Here is a 6,065-nt window from a genome sequence, read left to right on the forward strand (position 1 = left end):
CTCTCCTCCTCTTCCTCTGAGCTCTAGCAGCCCCAGCTTGGCTGTTGTTGCTTTTTTAGAATTGTAAATTGGTTCAATTGTGGGAGAGAGTGACACTGGGGACCATCTATTCCACCATCTTGACCAGAAGCCAGGACATTTTCTTACATATTTACAATACCATTGTTATACCTAAGAAAATTAACAATAATTTCATAATACCATCTAATATCTATAGTCCATATGCAAATTTCTCCTGCTGATGTGAGCATTACTTTATAACTGATATTTAGACATCAGTATTCAATCAGCATTTACCTATTATATATATATTTTTTTATGTTTTACTAGTTTATTTCAATCTAGAACAATCCCTTTCCCCTTTTTCCCCAAGAAATTGAACTTTTTTTTTTTAAGATCCCAAGCCAGTTGTCTTGTAGAATGTCCCACATTATGCTTCCTCTAACTTCTTGACACGTCTGCCATTAGTCTTTGAAAGCAAGTTTGCTTTTCCCTCCTTATGACTGGAATCAGTCATTTATCCAAAGACCCCTAATTCTGTGGAAACTGCTAAGGCTGTGTGAGTAGGTTTTGCAAATGGGTTCATACTCTATTTCCAATTCAAATGAATGATTACAGGGATTTCCCTTTCATTTAATTTATTTATACTTGTATTTCTTTTCTTAGGCTGAGAATTTCAGTTCCTAATAACATCAATGTATGCACTTATTTGTTTTCACCCTCAACATATAAAAATACTTTAAAAAATGCAATATCAATAGTACTACTAACGATAAGCCTTCTGAATCAAGTTTAAGATTTCTTTACAGTTAATTTTGTGCTTAGATTCTATCCTTCTAGGAATAAATTGTCAGAGAACAAATAACTATTTCTAGTTAGCAGAAATTTTTTTTTCTTTTTGCTATTACCTTTATTTTACGTTATATGGTTAGGTTCATTTGTTTCTGTTTGTATTCAGTTTTAATTTTTTTCTTTTGATTTAATTTTTTAAATAGGTGAAACATAAATTTGTTTGGAGAGATGAAACTATTTAAAAGTTATCCTCAGAGAAGTTTTGCCCCCTTCCCACTCCTTCCCTCCATTTCTCTCCCCCAACCTCACAGGGGTAATAATTTCCAAATGTTGCTTTTTATTTCTGCCAGTGTTTCTGTTTCTTAATATCAAAAGACTTCATATTATATGCTAGAGATGTTGTGCATACCTTGAAGCCACTTCATGTTAATCTTCTTAGTTCTTTTCTAATGGCTATGTCACATTGTGTTGTGTAGAAGGATTTTAGTTTATTCAACCAGTTCCTCATTTTTGGGCATCTATATTGTTTCCAATTTTTTTTTATTACAACTTATGCTGCAATAAATAACCTAGTGGACCTACTGTCTTGTATTTGTGGAGGTGTAGCTTGAGAGTGGATTCCTAGAAGGGGTGCTGCTGGGTCCAACATTTACAGCTCTGGATGTTACCAAATTCTTCTCCACAGATATTTCATCAACGCTGCCTTCCCACCAGCCATGTATGAGAACCTGTTATAAACAAGTTTTCCTCTACAAGAGCATCCAGCATTATATCAAAAAAGCCGTGAGGAATATGTGGCAATTCCTCCCTGGGTATGAAACAACTTTGTATCCTGTGCACTGTCTGCCCATGATCCCTGGGCTCTGCCTGATGATGCCAGGAGCACTGTCCTGCTGTACCAACCCAAAACTCCAGCGTAAATTCCCAAAATGCTGCATTAAGAGCCTCTACTCTGGATACTGTAAAATTTACCCTTGAGATTAGGAGAGTCCTTTGGAGAGCTGTGTATCTGGGCCACATTGTTTTTTTGCTTCTTATATAATTGCTTTTGCTGAATCATGTTTGGAATTGTTCTATTTGCCCACGTGGGAGGCCACGATGTGAATGGGCCTACAAAGCTGCTCATTTGAACTTCTGTGGGGAAACTCTTGCTCACAACATCCCACCAGGCTCTCTTTCCAGGGATGGTTGGGAGAAATGCCTCTCTTGTATCAATCCCAGGAGTTTTGTTTCCCTTGCCATTGTCCTCTGAACACAATGCCTCATAAATTTGACCTTGGTCTCCCACTTGTGCTAGATGCTGGAACATGACTAGGGCGATCTGTGCTCTGTTTCTGGCTTGTGCACAAAATTTTACATTTTGCAGTTTGTAGATGACCTTACCCCCTGGATTCATCTTATTTTCCTCTACTCTTAGTTTACCTTGTTTTCCTGACTTGCCATTTTTTAAAAATCAGTAGGACTATATGATTTTCTAAACTCCTTTAAAGAAATAAAAATTCAGCACCAACCTTAGAGGATTGTTGTTAGGATTGTATAAGTAGGGCACCTCGCCATGCCTGGCTGACAGTGGAGCACATTAAGTTGCTGTTCCTGTGTTAATCCTAAGTTTCTCTCCCCCCACTCCCCCCACCATGGTCCCCCAGCACTCCCCTGCCACAGCACACCCCGCTCCCAATCACAGACCTGCTCTCCACAACTAAAGACGATGTTCGTGGATTCTGAGTCCTACTCTTGTCTTTCTATTTAGGTTCCCAAATAAGTTTTGAACATAAACAAAATAGATTAAATATGTGTTTCTGTATTACATGGGCCATACCATATATTACTTTCTTTGTAGTGTATCAGTAAACTTTTTTTTCACCATTAAGGAATGGATAGACATTCTTGTATCTGAAGATACATGAACATGAGTATATTAGCCAGAGATAGATAGATATTATACACATCTATAGATAGATATCTAATACACATATGGAGAGTTGTAAAACAAACTTTTTCCTGTTATATTCTCATAGCACAGAATGCTTCTGTGACCAAATGTGTGGAGCTTTGTTCCTACACACATAGCAAGCAATCAATTCACCACCAGCTGGGTGTACTTTAATTCAATTCAATTCAGTTCTGACACTGTCTACCTGGAGGCTGATTCCACAGGTTGAGGGCTCAGTCCCATAAGACTGTCCCTTCAAATTCCAGTCATAAGTCCAGGCTTCCAGAACTCCTGACTGACTGGCTATAAATTGGGGTTCCCATGACCCCCTCCTTGGCCTCGATTAATTTGCTAGAGTGGCTCACAGAACTCAGGGGAACTCTTTACTTAATTTACCCATTTGTTACAAAGGATGTAATAAGGGTACAAATGAACAGCTGGATGATGGGATACACAGGGAGAGGGCTGGAAGGGTCCCGAACACAGGAGCTTTCATCCCTGTGAAGTCGGGGTGTGTCATCCTCCTGGCACCTGGCTGTGTTCTTGTTCACCAACTTGGAAGCACCGTGACCTCAGTCTTTCTGGGGTTTTTATGGAATCTTCATTACATAGGCATGATTGATTAAATCATTGGCTATTGGAGATCAACTCAACCTTCAGCCCCTCTCTCCTCTTCAGAGGTCAGGGTGGGGAAAGGCGGGGTGAGACTGAAAGTTCCAACCCTCTAATTACTTGGCTGGTTTCCCTTGCAACCAGCCCCCATCCTGAGGCTATCTAGGAGCCCCAGCCACCAGCCCTCTAGTTAGTTTACAGAAGACACACATCACCCTGGAGATGCCAAGGCTCTTAGGAGCTATATCGGGAGACTGAGACAAAGACCAAGCACACATTCCACAATATCAAACATATACAAGGGCACTTCAAAAAAGTTCATGGAAAAAAGGCATTAAAAGGTAATATGAGTCCTTCCATGACTTTTTTGAAGACCCCTCATTCACACACACACACACACACACACACACACACACACACACACACACACGAATGTATGAAGATACTTAGTATAAGAAAATGGCTGACACAGTTACAGAAGCTAAGAAGTTTCAAGGTCTGCAGATGGCACGCTGGAGATGCAGGAGAGCCAACGGTGTAGCTCCAGCCTGAGGCTGGAGGCCTGAGAACCAGGAGACCCGATGGCATCAGTTCTTGTTTGAAGGCCAATAGCCTTGAGACCCAGAAAGAGCCAATGGTTTGATTTGGGTGCAAAGGTAGGAAAAACCTCAATGCCCCAGCTCAAGCAGTCAGACAGAGAAGTGTCCTCTTCCTCAGGCTTTTTGTTCTATTGAGGCCTTCAACTGATTGGACAGGTCCCATCCACATCATGGAGGGCAACCTGCTTTACTCAGTTTACCTATTCAATTGATAATCTCCTCCAGAAACACCCTCACAGAAACACCCAAAATAAGGTTTGACCAAGTGCCTGAGCATCCTCTGGCCCAGTCAAGCTGACATATAAAATTAACCATCACAATGAGAATTTCTTCAGTGGGTACAGGGTACAGCAGCTGGGACCTCAGGAGGGAACATCGGCAGATGGTTGACTTGTACAGTCATCCCCCCTTATCCGTGGTCTTGTTTTCCACAGTTTCACTTACCCACCGTCACCAGCAGTTTGAAAATATTAAATGGAAAATGTCACAAATAAACCATTTATAAGTTTTCAATTGCTTGCCATTCTGAGTAGCATAATAAAATCTCATGCCATCCTACCCCATCCCACCTGGGACATAAATCATTCCTTTGTCCCATGTATCTATGCTGTACATGCCACCTGCCCGTTAGTCACTAAGTAGCCCTCTCAGTTATCAGATCAGCAGCATGGCAGTGCTTGTGTTCAAGTAACCCTTATTTTTCTTAATCATGGCCTCAAAGCGCAAGAGTGGTGATGCTGGCCTATTGTTATAATTATTCTATTTTATTATTAGTTATTGTTAATCTCTTACTGTGCCTACTTTATAAATTAAACTTTAAAAAATTATTTTATTTTATTTTTTTAAAAATAGGGGATGCTTCACGAATTTGTGTGTCATCCTTGCACAAGGGCCATGCTAATCTCTCTATCATTCCAATTTTAGCACATGTGCTGCCGAAGTTATCACTATAAATTAAACTTTATCATTGGTAGTATGTTACACAAAAGCATAGCATACATAGGGTTTGGTACTGATGTCAGAGGTAGGGTCTGGGGAGCCCAAGCCTCAACCCACACAGTCCTCTTATCAGGTTCCTGGTTCTGTCACAGGAAAGAATTCAAGGGCAGAGTGACATTAGACAGTGAGAACAGGTTTAATACAACAGATCATACAGGTTCCACAGAGAGAGTGCGGCATGCTCCAGAGACTGAGTAGGGCCCACATCGAGTCTAACACAAAAGTAAGTTTAGTACAGACATCAAGTCTAACACAAAAGCAAGAAAAACATACTTAAAGTTCAGTACAAAGTGCAGGCTGGCTCAAGAGAATGAGCAGCTGCCTGCTGAACGTAAATTAGATATAAAGTAAAGTACACACACCTCAGCTAGTGAAGTACAGGTTGCCTCCAGGAAAGTGAGCAACAACCCTGCCTTAGCCTGGGATTCAGCTTTCATAGTTTTTCTAGCTAATGAATATTCAATTAAGGGGGTGGTTCCCAATTATGTAACATTTAGTCTTGCACGTGCTCAGTCAGTCTCTTGCTGGAGCATGTTCACTGGTCAGACCCTAGCACATGAACAGGCATATTCCAGAATATTCTGTGCTCTCTACTGAGCATGCCCAGCCACTGGACTTGCATAAGCCAGTCCCTTGTGGTCTCATTTTCCCCCAGTCTTGGTGCTGAAAATAGGTCTAACTGGCAACAGTAACTTTCCTCTAGGGGAGAGCTAGGAGGCCTGAGACCCTGGGGACTGGCTGGAAACGCAGAGCCCTGTCCTGAAACCAGAGCCCAGGGAAACAAAGCACCTCCTGTATCAGTACTATCAGCAGTTTCAGGCATTCACTGCATACACACTGCAGGAAATGTATTCCCTGCAGATAAGGGGAAAGTATTGTAGTTGGCCACCTTGCCCCATACTTCATCCTTTTCTACTTTACATTTCTCTTTCCACCTCCTCTGCCTGTCTGGCTTTTTTGCCTTGATGACTTAGAACACTGCAGCCCCTATTCACCCACAATACAACCTGGTCAACTTGACTGCAATCATGATGTATTTCTGGGAATGTATGCCCTGTTTTTCTTCAGCCTGCTTGGTAATTTTACTGCTAAATCAAGCCGCCAGTTTCCTCTTATTTTTTTCCTAGAGA

The 6,065-nt window shown here is 41.3% G+C and overlaps 1 non-coding gene across 1 annotated transcript; it reads right to left on the reverse strand.

Annotated features, from left to right (window-relative positions):
* Positions 1-4,780: 4,780 nt before the first annotated feature.
* On the reverse strand, positions 4,781-4,884 carry LOC134379339 (U6 spliceosomal RNA). The gene has a single exon (XR_010023742.1). It is a non-coding gene; the product is annotated as a U6 spliceosomal RNA (small nuclear RNA).
* Between the last annotated feature and the right edge of the window lie 1,181 nt (positions 4,885-6,065).

This window comes from Cynocephalus volans, chromosome 5 (genome assembly GCF_027409185.1).
Source record: "Cynocephalus volans isolate mCynVol1 chromosome 5, mCynVol1.pri, whole genome shotgun sequence".
NCBI lineage: Eukaryota > Metazoa > Chordata > Mammalia > Dermoptera > Cynocephalidae > Cynocephalus > Cynocephalus volans.